Source organism: Perca fluviatilis, chromosome 8 (genome assembly GCF_010015445.1).
Source record: "Perca fluviatilis chromosome 8, GENO_Pfluv_1.0, whole genome shotgun sequence".
NCBI lineage: Eukaryota > Metazoa > Chordata > Actinopteri > Perciformes > Percidae > Perca > Perca fluviatilis.
The window spans coordinates 31338591-31356848 of record NC_053119.1 but is presented as its reverse complement, the minus strand read 5'-3'; the positions used below and the strand labels follow the sequence as shown (position 1 = coordinate 31356848).

Sequence of the window (18258 nt, the reverse complement as noted above, 5' to 3'; positions counted from 1 at the left end):
TGCAGTTCCAAAGGCAGTGATGTTCCCTGTTTACTGTACAAGATTCTCAAGCCGCCTCATAATATAGCTCAAAACGCACCATAATTCTAGCAGGGGGTTCCTGCCAAAGCCCCCAGGAACAGCGCCATGTCTTGAAGCAACCATGGGCTTAGTGGCCATTGGTGAAATTGCATAGTCTGACAACCCGCTGAACCAGAAAGACTTTTCCCATAGATTGTGATTCACAGTTGAAAATGTTTTGGGGGGGTAGATCAGCTTACCAGTCTGAATACTTGGATGGCCATTGTTCAAACCATCATGTTTAAAATAAATAAAATAAAAATACATTGCACTGACGGTTCACCTGAGTTCCTGTAGCTGTAATTATGGTAATAATGGCTGTGGATTATCATGTGTGTTATCGTATGATGCATCTGAGCACTGTATGCTGTACAGCCCGTAAAAGCTGTAACGTGCATGTTGTTGAATGAGAGTATGTGAAAATCCAAAAAACAATTAAAGACTATACTCCTGCTTATTGAAATATATTTGCTTTTTGAAATGTATTTGTATTAATCCAAAAAACAGCCAAACCTACACTTCTGCTTTTGACATGTTCTAGCTCAAGAACAATTAAGACTGTATTTCTGCTTGTGACATGAGTTTAACCCAAAAACAGCTAAATATATATTTCTGCTTGTGAAACTATAATACTGCTTTTGATTTTGGCTTGTGGGTGTTAATGTGCCTTTAGAAATATAATATATAAATATAACCAAGTTTTTGTGTTACTGATATTACTATAAACATGCTTAGAGACATTTTAGTGTGAGTTACTGTGTAAAGCTGCCTATTTGACCCCGCAGTCGTGAAGAGGAAGTGTCTGCAAGAGGCTTCAGATGCATAAGTTGCTTTGTGTAACTGTCTGTCTAAACCTGCACAGCTGGAAAGAGGAAGTGCTGTTGGGGCCTTGTATACATGCACTTGGGGGTTAGGCTCTGGATGCACAGAGGGGTGAAAGAGGTTACTGCATTGACGTAGTGATGAACCGATCCGTTAGATTGTATGTTAGATAGCAAAATGCATATGCATATAGGAAATATCGTCATATGAGATGTTTTTTACGTTTATCCAACCTGATGCTTGCTTTAAGACTGTATTACCATGTAAGGTCATATAAAGTGGTTGAACACCCCCAAGCTGCATCTATGAAGGGAGGGGGATGAATTGTGTATAAAAAGAGAAGCTTTGCAAGTCAAAGGCCTCTTTTTTAGGGCAGCACCAGACTCCTAGTGGTCTCAGCACAGGGGTTCAGTACCTCCCTGGATGGCCAGGAAAAGGGCCGAGAGGCACCTCCCTGGGGGACCAAGAAAAAAAAGGAGCTCTCGCTCTGCTTCCTCTCTCCCTTGGGCGTATTTTCTGCTCTCTTGACCGATACCCTTGTTGTAGGGACACCCTGTGTCTTAGAGCATTTTTTGAGTGATTGAACTCTGTTAATTTTCTCATTTTATTTTGTTTGCTTGTTAACGTTTTGCTTTTTAAAAAAAAAAAAAAAACCGCCTGTGTTCGTCTTGAGCAAGGTGACCCAAAAAGCCTTGAGTCTTTTTTCGCTCTTTATAAGACTTTTTTCCCCTTTTTTCCTTTTTCTTCTTTTTTGCCACTTACTCGTGTGAGCAGGGACACCCCGAAAGGGGAAGTGGTGGCCTCCTCTTTAACCGTGCGGTTTGCAGCAACCCCGGGGACCGATCTGACAAGCAGACCTTTGATCCTCCAGCTGATCGGAAGCTTCTGTGACCAAGGCAGAAGTGGCTGTCCGAGTGTGAGTAATCAATTGTAATTGTTTGGTTGTAAAGATCTTCTGTGTGCTGTGTATTTCACAAACGGGGGACATCTAGGTTGTCAATCAAAAGCCTCTTGTCTCGTCATCGGGTTTCCACTGTAGCGAGAACCCGCGAATGCGGGGGTGTGTGTGTCTCTCTAAAAATAATCTAAACCATAGGGAAGTATTTAAAACTGATTCCTTTGAACCTATTAATATTTATAATGCAATATTTATAATAGTTGAACCTATGATGTTTCAATACCTACAGTATAAACCATAGGGAAGTATTTAAAACTGATTCCTTTGAACCTATTAATATTTATAATGCAATATTTATAATAGTTGAACCTATGATGTTTCAATACCTACAGTATTAACCATAGGGAAGTATCTCAAACAACTCCTCTAATATAGGCTTAACCATCTGCCCCGCTGACAGTATCTGTAACGGCTGTACGGCTGAAGAGTGCTTAGAGGGCGAGGGTTATAGGGGGGTTGGCTTTAAAAGAAAAAAGCGATACTATGCCTCGATAACTGTCACATCGTTCCGCAATATGTTGATTTGTTGAGGAGAAGGTAAAATGTCACTCCAACTTCAGATAAAAAAGTTGCTACAACTTCTCTCCTGTTTAAATTTATTTCCAAGCAATAAGGCAAAAAAAGGTAGGTTTTCACAGCTGTGGGCAACTTCGCTCTGAAAGCTCCACAGAAAGTCGCCTTGATCCTTTGTCTATTCTGCTCGACCACAGCTCTTCAGACCTCAGGCACACTGCTGATTCGACTCAAAAATAGCGAGTTCAACAGTTCAGTCATCTGTAACTTTCCAGTGTGCTTCGTTCAGCAAAAAGGTCCTCTGGGCTGTCCCAGAAATGAAACCTTCCCATCAGACTCCCTAGCAACATGCTCTGAAAATCCTCATTGGAAGATCTCCTTCTGCACTCCGATTTAACCCTTTATCTGCACTATGAGTATAACTGAAACATTCCATTATATAGAAAGAAAGTTATTAAAACTGATTGATCATATAATCGAGAAAATCATTATTACTAATTGTTTATGTAATTATAATATGATATATATGATATATAACTCTTCTCCATCTTCTCTAACCTCCTTTACCCCTCCTCCTTCCTCCCTTCTACCAAGTCACTTTGTCAACTACTTAATAAAAACGATAGATGACATACGCTCTTCAGTCACCACACCACCTTCTGAAGTTAACTTTCTATCCAACACATCATCCATTTCTCTCTTCTCCTTCAACCCTCTATCTCCTAACCAAATTCCTACCTTGCTCTTGGGGGTATTAATTGAATTGTTGGTTCTTTGTAAATTATATTATGGTCTAGACCTACTCTAACTGTAAAGTGTCTTGAGATATTTCTTGTTATGATTTGATACTATAAATAAAATGTAATTGAATACCCTCAGCCTGCCCAACCACCTCCCCCCTTGACCCCATCCTTCATCCCAACACCTCCTTGTTTCCCAAACTCTCTCAAAGAAGCAACTCAACGCATCTGAAGTAAACAACTAAAGACTTGTCACTCTTCTTCCATCTCTCTTCAAAACACTATATTTCTCTTTCTATCTATGTGCTATCTTTAAATCTACATTGTGTAAGAATTTCTCCCATCTAGTGGTGAAATTGTATGACAACCAACTGAATATTACTTTTTAGCGCATTTTAACTCCTATGGTGGCCGTATTATTCCAAGAAGTACGACTTTGTCCGTGAGTGTTCCTTCCAGTGTAATAATAGTTTTACGTTATTTTGGTACCATTTGCTAACATGCTATCAGGTTCCCAAACATATGCAAGCTAATGTTAGTAAAGTCTCAGTGCTATTGTTATTCTGTATATTATATTATAGTATGAGATTAACAGTGTAAGACAATGTTTACAGCGTAGGAGAGAAGCAACGGAGGTTTGTGTTTTTAATATATTTCTCTGAGCACTATGAACAATCATGTCAATGAAATTAGCTCTTAGTATCTCCATCGTTTACACGCAGCTGTTGTAGCTGTAGCTAGTCTGTGTTACAACTCCATTATGTGAGTTGTCTGCCAGGGAAATCACGACACATATGATTACGTTTATGTTACAAGGTAGACAATCCTTTTTCATCATTGACGCGAGGAAAAGTATCGTAGATGTCGTTCTAGCGTTATGCACATCCATGCTATAGTTAGCCAAGCAACTATAAAACTTTGAATTTACACAAATAGGCAGAATTACCTTTAAAAATCACACAATGGAGCTTTAATCAAGTCTCTTCTTATCTTCACCAGAATAACCTCTTTGATCCCCACCAGTCTGGTTTCAAGGCAGGCCAACTGAAACTGCCCTACTTGCTTTCACTGAGCGACTTCACAATTCTAGAGCAGCCTCTGTGGTCATCCTTCTGGACATTTCTGCTGCATTTGACACAATGAACCACCAGATCCTTATTTCAGCCTGTCAGGATCTGGGGGTATACCTCAAAGGCTGTAACTACCGGGTAACTTGGAGAGAATCTGTGTCAGAACCTTGTTCACTCACAACTGGGGTCCCTAAAGGTTTCGTCCTGGGTCCCCTCCTCTTCTTTCTGTACACTAACTCTCTTCGTTCTCTAGTCTGAAACACAGGTAGCAACACGTATCTCTCATTGGATGTTCAAATACCACTTGACACTCAACCTTGTCTCCATTTTCCCTAATCTGAAACACAGGCAGCAACACGTATTTCTCATTGGATGTCCACATACCACTTGAAACTCAACCTTGACAAGACAGACCTGCTTTTCCTTCTAGTTAAGGACTCCCCCACCCATAATCTGGTTTAGGCTCTTGTCATCTCACATCTAGACTACTGCAACTCCCTCCTGTCTGGTCTGCCTGGATGTGCCATCCAACCTCTGCAGCTCATTCAGAATGCAGCAGCTCGACTGGTCATCTTCACACATGCAGACTCACTCATCCATGCACTTTACAGACACCTTACATTATGACATTCTCACACCTCATTCCTTTTTCTTTGTTTAAAGTTAATAATTTTGGTTTACAATAAAGTATCTTTTTGATTGGCCTATACTTGTTGTTGGTGTCCCATCATTCTTTGCCACAGGCTATGAGCCAGTTTGTGACCGCTGCAAGGTATGTGATTCTTGCTTTTCAGAGTGTGTACCTTCATGGTTGAATGCACGTAATTTGACACTCAACTACAGTAGTTAACCCTTTAGTGACAGCATATTCTACACATTGATCTGTTACCACCAAGAACTGTAGATCATTGAAATAGCCTGAAACGGATGGCAGTAAAGTATATTGCATGGCCCTGCTCTTGTACACATACATGTACATGCTTGCATGTGTGAATGATATACATACAAATCAATACGTTAGCCTACAGGGCTTTCTGCCAGGAATGGTTTACTTTAACCCAACCATTTTTTCCTAAATTTAACCAATATATATATATTCAAAAATAGTTGTATTGCCTAACATTTCAAGCCCTGAAGGCCAATTTATCCCATGGGTGCAAAAACATTGCTCCATAGTGCTACTAGTGGCCAAAAAGAGGCATTAAACTCTGCAAGCCTGCTCTCCGTGTTGTAGTTTAGGTTTTAAAAGGTGTATGTAAAAGATTTTGTGTTGTGGGAAACAAGAGAATGTCTCTCTAATCAAAATCTTTTTCAATAACAATCAGTCTTCCAAAATGTTTGTCTCCAGCGTGTGTGGCCTTAAGCGTCCATCCACTTGAGGCTCTCCGCCTCTGCTTCCTGAATAAATTCCTCAATCAATCTCCACACACCTGCAATGTCTGGGTTAAATCAGATCAACAACACCACACCCTCTCAACAAAATATGAACATTACAACATTCTCAACATTCTGTTTCTCTATGCTACCTTAAGAGTGAGGGTAAACCTACTAACTTAGCCCCTGACTTTTCCCAAGGGGATTATTCCACCCTGTTGACTTGAGTCAGTCACTATTTAACCTATACTCAGCTACATCTGCAACTGGAATGTTTGTCTCAGATGTGGTTGAGTTCTGCACTTGGTGTGTTGAAAAGTGCATCTGAAGAATCTCCACAAGACAGTTCTGCAGTAACTGTAGGAGTCTGCAGGAGTTGATCCACGTGTCTCCTGTAGACACTATCAGCAGTTTGGACTGTATAGGATACTGGTCCAGTTTTTGCAAGAACAGTTGCATGAATCCACTTAGGTTTGCCTCTGTAGTTCCTGGCCAACACAGATTCTTCAGAAGTGAAAATTCTCTCCTCTGCCTGATATTCTCTTCGCATAATCTGCTTCTCTTGTTGCTTTTGAACAGTGTCCTTTACTGCTGATGATTTTAAAGAGATCAAGTGGTGCGCAGATCTCTCTTAAACATCAGGCTGGCATGTTTTGGCTGGCAAGAGAGAGGTCGACATGCTCTGGGAAAGAAATTTAGATTTAAAAAATCAATCCTAATGTAATAATGTCTGTTTTGTGGGCATCCCCGAGGGTAAGGAAGGAGGCGATGTAGTGCAAAGTTTTTGGGTGAGCAGATTCAGGAGTTGCTGGAGATTGAGGGAGAAATTGAGATCTAGCACGCACGCAGAACCACTGGACAGCAGGCCCAGGCAGGAGGCAGACCCAGGACAATTCCTGCAAGATTCCTAAGATCATCGGACTGGGACCTGGTGTTGCGGGCGGCAAGAGGCAAGGGCAAGCTATCTGATGGTGCCGGTTGGGGGTGTGATGAACAGTGGCAATAATAGTCACAATAAAGATAATGGATCAGTGACTAGAATTAGTAGTTGTAGTAGTTCATGGCATAGCAGGGCACTGCAGGGTGTCACAGGACGTAGCAGGGTATAGCAGGGCGTCACACGATGTAGCAGAGCACTGCAGGACGTAGCAGGACGTAGCAGGGCGTAGTAGGATGCAGCAGGACATAGCAGGGCACTGGAAAGTGTAGCAGGTGTAACAGGGCATAGCAGGGCGCGCAGCAGGACCACGGCGACAGGCTGCAACCATGATTTAGGGGACACCCTAATCCAAGGAAACATGCTGGGCGAAAAGAATACATATGGACTCTGGGGAATAAGCTTCACAGAGCTAGGTTAGTAACAAGCATTTCTGGAACATGGAAGCACACAGATGGAAAGAGAGAGGAGAGAGAAGCTCAGTGTGTCAAAGGAAATCCCCCGGCAGTCTAAAACTATAACAGCATAATTAAGAGAGACAGGTTAAGGAGAGGGCTGTACTGAGACTAGTTTTTCAGCATCGTTTTGAGATAGGATGTTCCTAATTTTGGCAATGTTATGAAGGTGAAAAAAGGCTGTTCTTGAGGTTTGTTTTAAGTGGGCGTTAAAGGATATATCCTGATCAAAAATAACTCCTAGATTTCTGACAGTAGTGCTGGAGGTCAGGGCAATACCATCCAGAGTAACTTTGGATAATGAGTTTCGAACATAGACTGTTAATATTAATGGACAGAGCGTTACCATGTAAATTGTCTGTAACGTTAGCTAGCCACTTATGGTAAAACATGCTAACGTTAATTTTCTGCAAATTGAAGTTTAACTACGTTTTCCTAATTTAAACATAGTGTCAGCGAAATGCAAAACGGCGATTGTCAATGCTTATCATTATCTAACGCTAACTATTAGCAAATGTCTAACCAAGTTTCTTAGAACGTTTGGCTAACTGTAATAACCATAAAGCACTGATAATGACTTGCTACCGTTTGCGCCATCAGTCTATGGTTGGTGCATTTAGCCTTTACATGCTTTTAAGAGCTAACGTTAGCAGAAATAAGCTCATTTAACTAAGTTAAAGTTACACTAAAGAACAATACACTGTTGTTGATTCATCTGTATTCTCCTAGATAATTAATGAAGTACAGTTACATGCTAGTGTGCATATATATTTAACTATGAGGGGCTAAAATGGAAATTGATGACTCTTTTTCTTTCTTTCAGAAATAGGAATGAAGGAGGACCTGCAGAACCTCCACCTGCAGTATCCAGGCATGAAGTTCATCTTCTCTGGCATCACCCAGAGACGCAGAGACAGGTTTTTTTTTCTTTTTCCACTTTGCATTACAGACAACCAACAGACTGTCACACTATGCTCACTGTAATTGTAAAGGCAGCTTTATTTCTTTACCCAGGCATTTGGACTTGACTGAACAGTGCAGCATAAGTGCTTTAAGCTTTATATGTTAAGCTATATTTTTATATTGTGGTGATTGTGGTCAACCATTTCTACTGTAATTAACAATGTGGCACTAGTGTTTCAACTACCTCTTTTTATTATGCAGACTTCACTTGTGACAGTGAAGTTTGCCTTTACCTTGACCTACAGCAGTGATTTATGTGTGGAATTTACACTGGATTGTAAAAGGTGAACTACATTATTTAATTCATCAATTTAAACATAATGTTAAAAATATTGCCAGTGTTGTTTGTGGTTTATGTAGTTTTTGAAGTTAATGCCCATTTCAATGTGAAATAAAGGTCTTTCTAAAGCTACATTTGTTGTTTTTCTGAAGTAACTATAGGAACATACAGTATTGTAGTCATACAAGACATTGGTAATTTGATAGAATTTGTAATTGATTAAAATTGTATATTTTGGCTTTAATCAACATAAATGATTTCTTAAATGTTACCATACTTACTTGAATGTTGACAAAGAAGGATCAGCAAAATGTAGTTTGTGCTTTTCTTGTGTCTTTATGTACTTGTCAATTTTAATCACCATTAAAACACTTCACCTTTTAGATTAAGTTATATGAATATATTTAATTTTGAAATACAGTATTCAAGTATTTAGTAGGTAATTGAAAATGCACTAGGTGTTGTTTAATATGTGTAGGGTTATTGTAAATTCATTATAACAAAAGTATGATCACAAATTGCAAAGAAAAAAATAAACAACTTATTCAATGTAATAAATCAATGTACCTTATATTTACTGCACTGCCATTTTTAAAGTATGAAAACTAAAAACTATACAAGGACATGCAATGTCAATATCTAATTCTAACTGTTTAATCCTATACATAAAATATCTAAATTATATGCCTAATACATATTTATAAAGTGCTAACTGTTAGGTTTGAATGGTGAACAGAACCCAAATGCAGACAGAACGCAGAGCCAGGAGTGTAAATTAACAGGTTTTATTTAAAGTACTCAAGTATCGAGTCCAGGTTTCTGAGGGGGAAAAGCACGTCCAAGTTTCCAGGATGGAGAACGGGTCCAGTGGTTTCTGGGATGGAGCGCGTCCATCAGAGGAAGACAGTAGGCCGGCTAGTGGTGGGGGGTCCAGTGATGGTGGGTGTCTGGTCCGGTGGATGGCAGGAGTGAAGCGGTAGCAGGAGTCAGGTTCCAATGGCAGCTGAGGCACAAGAGAAAGGATAAGGACAGGCAAATACACAAATGACTCAACAGATAGCAAGGTTTGTCATGAGCAAGACTAACTGTGGTCGTCTGGACTATGATCTGATGCAGAGTGGAGGAACGACCTGGTATATGACATGACCCGGTATGTGACGCAGAGGTTGATTGTGGTAAAAGAAAAACATGTAGTTAAGGCATGGTAGATCACAATTAATTATATTAATATATGAGCTTGTACATGAATCTATGCTTCAGTTGAGGACATGCAGTATTAAGTAAACCTACTCCTACATGTCAAATTTATCTTAGACAATGTGTATTGTACGCAACACTTTTTTAATGATATGTACATTTTGGAAATAAACAGCACTTGTAAATATAGATTGTAACATGTATGTGACTCATGTTAAAACAGACTAATGTGCTGACAGAAGGTCTATAAATAGATTAGTAGACAGTAAGTGGATGATAGGGTGCCCCCCGGGTAACGTTGCCCAACTCTCAGGCAGGAACATATATTTCAGTATATTCAAGTAAAAGCAGTCTCTGCTTGTCCTGGGCGAATGCGCCACACGAAACTCATATGTGAGGGGGTAATTTCTAAATCACACGCGGTCCCAAAATTATTCTAATCCCGTGCGAATGTAGGGTTTATATGAATTTGCACCATAACGTTAGCTATATCAGGTTTTGATTTTAAGCTAACATTAGCTACCATTACACGTAATGGTAATGTTAGCTTGCGGGTTAGGCATGCGCATCGATTAGCAATAACACCACATATGGTTAAAAATAGATCACCGGCGAGACCGTTGTGCATACCTACTGTATACGACTGTAACGTTGAATATATATTTGAATCCGTTTATATGGTCTGCCTAACGTTATCAGTTAGCCCACTAGCTTGGTTAGCAAGGTGCAATCTAGCTAGCTAACTGATATTAATTGGGATGCTAACGTTGGCTAACGAAAAACAGTATTTAAAAAAAAATTTAACGTTACTTACCGGAAAAACTGAACTGCCGACTCCTTTGAGTGTCTTGTCGTCCAACCGAACGCTGAATAAGACATTATTAGGCGACCAAAGTGTCACAGTCACTACGAAGAAAGCGTGGTCAACCCCCAAAATGAAGTTTACGTGCCATGGATAAGCTTTGCTAAACCTCTGTCATGATTGACAGGCCGCGAACTGTCAATCATAGCCACGCCCTAAAACACCCCCTGCTTTATCGCCGATTTTAAAATCAACGAGACTATATTTCAAAAAATGAACATCATTCTGTGTTGCAGAAGACTTAAAACTAGCGATTGAGACCATAAACTATTCATGAAGATGTTTACTGAGGTAATAAAACAAGTGAGAAGTGGGTCATTTCGCCATAGACTTCTACAGAAACCGACCTCCTTTTGCAACCGCACGTGTCGCCCCCTGCTGGAATTCAGATAGAATACAGGTTTAAGGCACTTCCGCATTTGCAGCACTTTGCTGAACCGGATGAGCTGTCCACTAATATATACAGTCTATGGTTTCGAAGGTGTTTAGGGCCCAGCACAATCACTTCAGTTTTGTCTGAGTTTAACATCAGAAAATTGTAGGTCATCCATGCTTTTATATCTTTGATGCATGCTTGGAGTTAACTGACTGGTTTTGTCTGGCTTAAATGATAGGTATAATTGGGTGTCATCCGCGTAACTATGAAAGTTAATTGAATGTTTCCTAATAATATTGCCTAGGGGAAGCATATATAAGGTGAATATAATTGGTCCAAGCACTGAGCCTTTTGGAACGCCATGGCTAACTTTAGCGTGCCTGGAGGATTTATCGTTAACATTAACAAATTGATATCTATCAGATAAACAGGACTTAAACCAGCTTAATGGGATTACTTTAATGCCAACTAAGTGTTCCAGTCTCTGTAGCAGGATGGTATGGTCAATAGTGTCAAATGCACCACTAAGATCTAGTAAGACAAGTATGGAGACAAGTCTTTTGTCTGAAGCAGTTAGAAGGTCGTTAGTAATTTTCACCAGTGCCGTCTCTGTGCTATGATGCATCCTACATCCTGACTGAAAGTCCTCAAATAAGCTATTGCTATGTAGAAAATCACATAACTGATTGGCGACCACCATCTCAAGGATTTTGGAGAGGAAGGGGCGATTAGATATAGGTCTATAGTTGGCTAAGACCTCAGGATCAAGGGTGTTTTTTTTCAGAAGAGGTTTTATCACAGCTACTTTAAATTACTGCGGTACATAACCTGTTAATAAAGACATATTGATCATATCTTGTAATGATGTGTTAACCACGGGTAGCACTTCTTTTAGTAGCCTCACTGGGATAGGGTCTAAAAGACAGGAAATGGCTTAGCTGAAGAGACCTTTAACAGTAGTTGTTGAAGGTTTATAGGGTAAAAGCAGTCTAAGTATATGTCAGGTCTTGCCGTTCTTTCTAGCAGTCCGGCATTTAAAGGTGAACCTTTAGAAGTTGAGGGCAAAAGGTGATGAATTTTATCTCTAATTGTTATAATTTTATCATTAAAGAAGCTCATGAAGTCGTCACTACTCAGAGCTATAGGAATAGATGGCTCAGTAGAGCTGTGACTATCTGTCAGCCTGGTTACAATGCTGAAAAGAAACCTTGGGTTGTTCTTATTTTCTTCTATTAATGATGAGTAATAGTCTGATCTGGCATTTCTGAGGGCCTTCCTATAGGTTTTCAAACTGTCTTGCCAATCTAAACAACATTCTTCCAGTTTGGTGGAACGCCATTTAGTATTTAAAGTTTTCGCGAGATTTGTTTTAATTTGCAAGTTTGGGAGTTATATCAAGGTGCTAGTTTTCTTTGCTTCATCATCTTCTTTTTGAGGGGAGCAACAGAGTCCGTAGTGAGCTTAAAAATTAGCGATTTGGGAGAGACTAAAGTTAACATAAAGGTCCTCTGTTATATTAAGGTATGGCTGTTGGAATATCTTCTTTAAATTTTGCTATAGCACTGTCAGATAGGCATCTAGTGTAGAAGCTTTTATCTAATTTCGTATAGTCGGGTAGTAAAAATTCGAAAGTTATTAAGAAATGGTCTGATAATAAAGGATTCTGGGGAAATACTGTTAAATGTTCAATTTCGATGCCATATGCCAGCACAAGGTTGAGGGTGTGGTTAAAAGAGTGAGTGGCCTTATGCACACTCTGACTGAAACCAATTGAATCTAGGAAGTGTGAGTGAGTCTAAGGCTAGTGAGTTGAAAGCAATACTGTCGTTGTCAACGTCCACATGGATATTAAAATCACCTACAATAATGACTTTGTCTGATTTTAGGACTACACATGATAAAAACGTAGAGTATTCAGATAAAAATTCAGTATACGGACCTGGAGCTCGGTAAACAACAAGAAATATAATTGGCTTAACTGTTTTCCATGTTGGATGTTGAAGATTAAGAACAAGGCTTTCAAACGAGTTATAATTTAGTTTAGGTTTAGGATTAATTAACAGGCTTGAATCAAATATGGCTGCAACTCCCCCTCCTCGGCCTGAGCCTCTAGGAATTTGAGTATTAATATGACTGGGAGGAGTGGCTTCATTTAACTAACATATTCTTCATGGCACAGCCATGTTTCGGTAAGACAGAATAGATCAATTTGATTATCTGATATCAAATTGTTTACTAATACTACTTTAGAAGACAGAGATCTAATATTTAATAGTCCACATCTATTTTTCCTATTCTGTTCTATCATTGCAGCAGTTGTTTTAATTCCAATTAGGTTGTTAAGGATAGCTTCTTTTGTTTACCTTTGATTTAACCGATCTGAGGCGGGGGACAGACACCGTGGTTATTATACTGTGAGTGGGTGACTGCGCTAACGGAAGCAAAGAGGAGCGCGTAGCACTGCACCTCTGATTACTAATATCAAATTTGGGTTGTCATGGTTTATGACCGAAAATAGACTAGGTCAGATTTTTTTATATGAGAGTGGCTCCGTCCAAAGTGGGATGAATGCCGTCTGTCCAAATCAGACCAGGCTTTGCCCAGAACGCCCCCCAGTTATCTATGTAGCCCACATTATTAGCTGGGCACCACCCCGACAACCAGCAGTGGAAGGATGACATGCGGCTGTACATGTCATCGCTGATCAGGTTTGGCAGGGGTCCAGAGAAAACTACTGAGTCCGATATTGTCTTTGCATATGCACAAAGTGACTTAACATTCATTTTAATGATCTCCGATTTGCGTAATCGGGTATCATTACCACCTACGTGAAGTATGATCTTACTGTATTTACCGTTATTTTTATTTTTAGCCAGCAGCTTTAGATGGGATTCTATATCGCCCGCTCTTGCCCCAGGGACGTACACGACCATGTTTCGCAATATAGAGCTCCCAATAACCAGAGCTGGCTTCTCAGCAGGTGTATCACTTAGTAGGGAGAAAGGCAAAGATGCTCCGGTTTAGAGCGACTGCTGTCATATGCACTCCCCGGGTTAGAGTTAGCTCTACGCTTCTTTCGGACAGTCACTCACTCGCCCGGCTGCTCGGGGTCTGCCGGGGGACTAACAGAAGCTACAGTATGTTGGCCCGCACCAGCTGCAGGGCGCTGGCTAGCTACGGAAGCATACTATTTTGATTCCATGGTGCGGAGCCGTGCCTCAAACTCACTAAGCCTCGCCTCCAAAGCAGCGAATAAACTACATTTATTACATGTATCTTTATCACAAAAGGAGGCAGAGGAATAGCTAAACATTTGACACACAGAGCAAGAGAGAGCAGGCGAGGGAGAGGAATTAGCCATTGCTAATGGCTAAGCTAAAGTAGCTAACAGCGTTTTAACAATTGTGAGATCAGCGAGGAAGTCGCTGTAAAAGAAGAGAACTATAAGTGCTTGAGTATAACTGGTGTAGTTTAAATGCAAACCAGGCAAATAGCCGCTAAATTAAACAATAAAGCAGAGTTGAGTACGTTTTTGCTGGAGCAGCAAACTAGCGTCCGTAACACGGGAACACCGAAAGTGCAACATGGCATCATGACTTTGCGTAAATATATACGCCACTTTCATAAAGCCAAATGGTTTGTTATTTTACCCCATTTTCAGCTATCCACGTGTATGATACACGCTGGAAACAGCTGATGTAAACAGACCCTACGTGGCCGGCCGCATCGTTATGCGCGTTATCGCGAGAACGCGACGTACTATCGCGAGAACAACGTCACACGCCTGTCAAGAAAAAAAAAAATGGTTGAGTTTAGGAAAAGAACACAGGGAAAGGCTTTAGTAACAAAAACACGGAAAATAACGACTAAAACACGCTTCCGACAACAACAAATGGTTGGGTTTAGGAAAGAAACATTGGGTAAGGCTTATTAAAAACAAAAAATTAAAAACAAAAAACGGACGAAAAATCGCCACACGCTGGGCGAGAACCCGGCTCTCCCAGGTGAAAGTCCTGTGTTTTACCCATCCACCTTTCCTTTATACCTCTTGCTACGGCGGAAATGGACTCACAATATAGGCCAATGGCGGCCGATTTGCGTTGATATACACGCAAAAATGCGATTATGCGTCTTCATAACACGCAAAAACGGAATACAAATTGGCGTGTCATACATACGCCAATTCATGAGATCAGTCTGGAAAGTGGGACAATACGCTTACCGTAAACGTCAGCACGTCACAGACCCAACCAATCCAATCATTAATCAGTTGTAATGGCCAGGTGTCATATATAATGCTATTTCCAGACTTCTCCAGAGTGACACAGATAAAGCACGACAGGTTCAAGGAGTGTAAGAAAAAGCTTCATGAGAGAGAGGTGAGATTCCGAATGCTGTATCCTGCCAAACTTAAAATAGAAGTCAAGGCTGGAGTTCAGACATTTGAATGCCCCCGAAAGGCGATGGCATTCATAGAAAATATGGAGTGATTTGTCGGTGAGGGACTTATAATGATGTGCAGCCTCTGCTGATGGCTGCGTTACCTTTTTTTTCTTATTTCTCGGCTTTCTCATGGGACAGACTGGCGCTGATGTTAGACACCGGCTGGGATCCTACTTGGACATATTTCCTTTTGTATTACTCTGGTTGGACTATTTTTTTTTTTCGGTAGCAGTGCACAGGAAAAAGAACGTGTGAAGTGAGATCTGTTATGGACGAACTTTTTAGGGAGTTGAACTGTGCATTGTTCAGGTTCAGGTGCACATGGACTGTTCTGTGAGTATTTGGGATTTAGTTGTGTTTAGTCATCACCACTTTGTTATATGCTCATTAACAATGCTAACAGAATAGGGAATCCCATCAAGAGGAGGAAGGTCTTAAGTCTTAAGAAAAAGAAACGCATATGTAGATCATGGAATCTGAAAAATTGTGTGGAAGATGGGTTGGATATGTGTTATGGAGCTCAGCATAAATTCAGTCAGGGAGACTTCTATTACGTGGTCTCTCTCCCTTTCACTATCAGCTGGGGGGTGGGTGTTACGGTTCTGTATACCAATTAGAGTCTGGCTTATGTTCTAACCAATCACAGCTGACTACCGTGTTTTAAAGCTGTTCTCTCTCCTGCTTCTGTCAGTTGTTTTTCAGACTTCAGTGTGACCCGCCTCCTCCCCTTTCACCTCGCGGCCTTTAGACGGTGTCTCGATCTTCTCCCGGCTGTCGGCTCTTGTTCGTCTTCGGCTTTTCCTTGCCACCACCAGTGTTTGGTTTTCATTGGGGGATGTGTTTGGTTTTCCTAAACCAAAGAATTGTATAGATACCCCTTTACAATGGAGACTAATCTCCAAAGAATTATGTTCCAAATACTTATGTTGTATGTACTTGGTTTCTATTATTAAATGTTTGCATATCTGCAACGGAGTCTCTCCTTATTGAAATATAGTGTGGGGTCTAGCAGGAGTAGAGAGGTCATTACACTGATTAGCAAGCACCTGCAGTTTAAATTAATTAAACAAATTAAGGAAACTTCGGGAAGAGTTATAAGTCTGGCTAAAATACAAGGGCAAGAACTAATTATGTCTAACATACATGCACATAATGTACACTATTGGTCAAAATTTTTAGAGCACCCCAATTGTCCCAGTTTTTTATTGAAATTTTAGCAGTTCAAGTCCAATGAATAGCTTGAAATGGTACAAAGGTAAGTGGTGAACTGCCAGAGGTTAAAAAAACTAAGGTTACCCAAAACTGAAAACATGTAGATTTCAGAATTTTACAAAAAGGCCTTTTTCAGGGAACAAGAAATGGGTTAACAACATAAAGCTGTTCTGCAGCAATGGAGGTTGATCAAGCTTTGAAAGTTGGTGCTACCAATTCCCATAGGTGTTCCAACTTGTCTGGATTACTTACAACCCCCTCTGCCTGTATAAAAGTACTGTTGGAACACACTGTGGTACCATACCCTCGTGAGCATTATTCGAACAGTATTGTACTGCAGAAAGTAGTGTGTTGCTATAAAAATTGCATGAAAAAGGCAATTAAAAATGGAAGAGAGACAGACCATCATAACACTTAAAAATGTAGGTCTTTCCTACAGAGAAATTGCGAAGAAAGTCAAGGTGTCAGTGAGTACAGTATTCTTCACCATCAAAAGGCACTTAGAAACTGGGGGAAACTCTGACAGGAAGCAAGGTATCGTAAACCTAGGTATATTATTCCCTCCACAGTTAAAAGACCTAGTTAAAATTCATTTGGATCCATTATTTAATAAAATCTCTTGTGATGTTAATAGATGGGCAACTCTCAATCTCGCAATAGCAGGGAAGATCAATGTTATAAAAATGGTTTGTGTTCCCAAGCTGAATTACCATATCCAATCTCTTCCTCTGGAGGTTCCCCTGCCATATTCTAAATGGTTTGACGGGATTACAAAGACATTTATATGGAAAGGTAAAAAAATCCAGGATACATTTTAATAATAATCTCTGACAGAGAAGGTTTGGGTCTACCAAAGATGTTGTATTATTACTATGCTTTTAAGTTAAGGCATCTGGCCCACTGGTCACTTCCTCCTGAGAGAGCCCCAACCTGGTATTGTATTGAGCAATCTGTTCTTGCCCCATTATCGCCCTTACAAAGCCTGTCTGTTAAACTGTATGGTGAGACAAAAACACATCTGATAATCTCGCACTTAAATGAATGGACCAAAGTGGCCTGACTGTTTGAACTGGATCCATATCTAAATACTTCAGTTTTGGCCAAATCAAAAGTTACGTATTGTTGATCTCCCCTTTTTTGGAGTGATTGGTTGGAAAAAGGAATTGTCACACTGGTGCATCTGTATTTCGGTGGCATATTGAAATCCTTTAAGGATGTGGTACAGCAATTTGGAATCCCTAGGTCTCAATTTTTTTTTTATATTTGCAACTTTGCCATCTGTTAGTGGGGATTTTGGGATCCAGTTCTTCAGCCCCAAAGGCAGCAGAATGTTTAGATAAGATGTTGTTAAATATGAAAAAGGTCATATGGCTTCTGGGTATTCTATGCTTATGCAGAACCTGGGGGATGGAGCCTGGACAGCCCTCAAAAAGACATGGGAAAAGGAGTGGGACAGAATCTGTAGGAATATTAAAACTACGTCACGTGACGTTAGGGTGCGCCTCATTCAGTTCAAGATTACTTTTTGTTATATTCTTCACTGTTTCATGTTACTAGATATAACAATGATTACCCGGACTACGGCAGAATATTAACCATTTATCATCATCGTCATCAGGTGTATTTAACTACAGATCTAATAGTGGCCCAAAATACACAACAACAAGCAAAAACAGATATTGGCTCCACAGCTCAAGAAATGTAGACATTGTAATTGTAATTTTAAGATTAAGAAAAACAACATTGATTAAAGATTAAGGCCATTAAATCAGAGTAAATCAGGTTTAGTCAAGGTGAAGTAAGTAGGATGCTTTTATATAGACCTTAGTGGTTCGCTAATATTGTATCTGAAGTCTCTTTCCTGAAATTCAGCCTTTGTGCAGAATTACAGCCACTAGAGCCAGTCCCACAATGAGCTTTCCTTAGAATGTGCCATTTCTGTGTCTGTAGCTATTGAGAAGGAGAGGGAGGTGGAGGGTGGGGGTGTGGCCTTGAC

The 18258-nt window shown here is 40.2% G+C and overlaps 1 protein-coding gene, 1 long non-coding RNA gene and 1 pseudogene across 3 annotated transcripts in view; 1 reads left to right on the top strand and 2 right to left on the bottom strand.

The window, feature by feature from the left end:
* LOC120563984 (synaptotagmin-9-like) overlaps window positions 1-18258 on the bottom strand; it is a 309829-nt gene that overhangs the window by 143046 nt on the left and 148525 nt on the right. The window lies entirely within an intron of this gene.
* LOC120563991 lies at window positions 1460-15937 on the top strand. Its single transcript, XR_005640046.1, has 3 exons — window positions 1460-1798; window positions 7753-7846; window positions 15742-15937. It is a non-coding gene; the product is annotated as an uncharacterized LOC120563991 (long non-coding RNA).
* LOC120563985 lies at window positions 13127-13968 on the bottom strand (annotated as a pseudogene).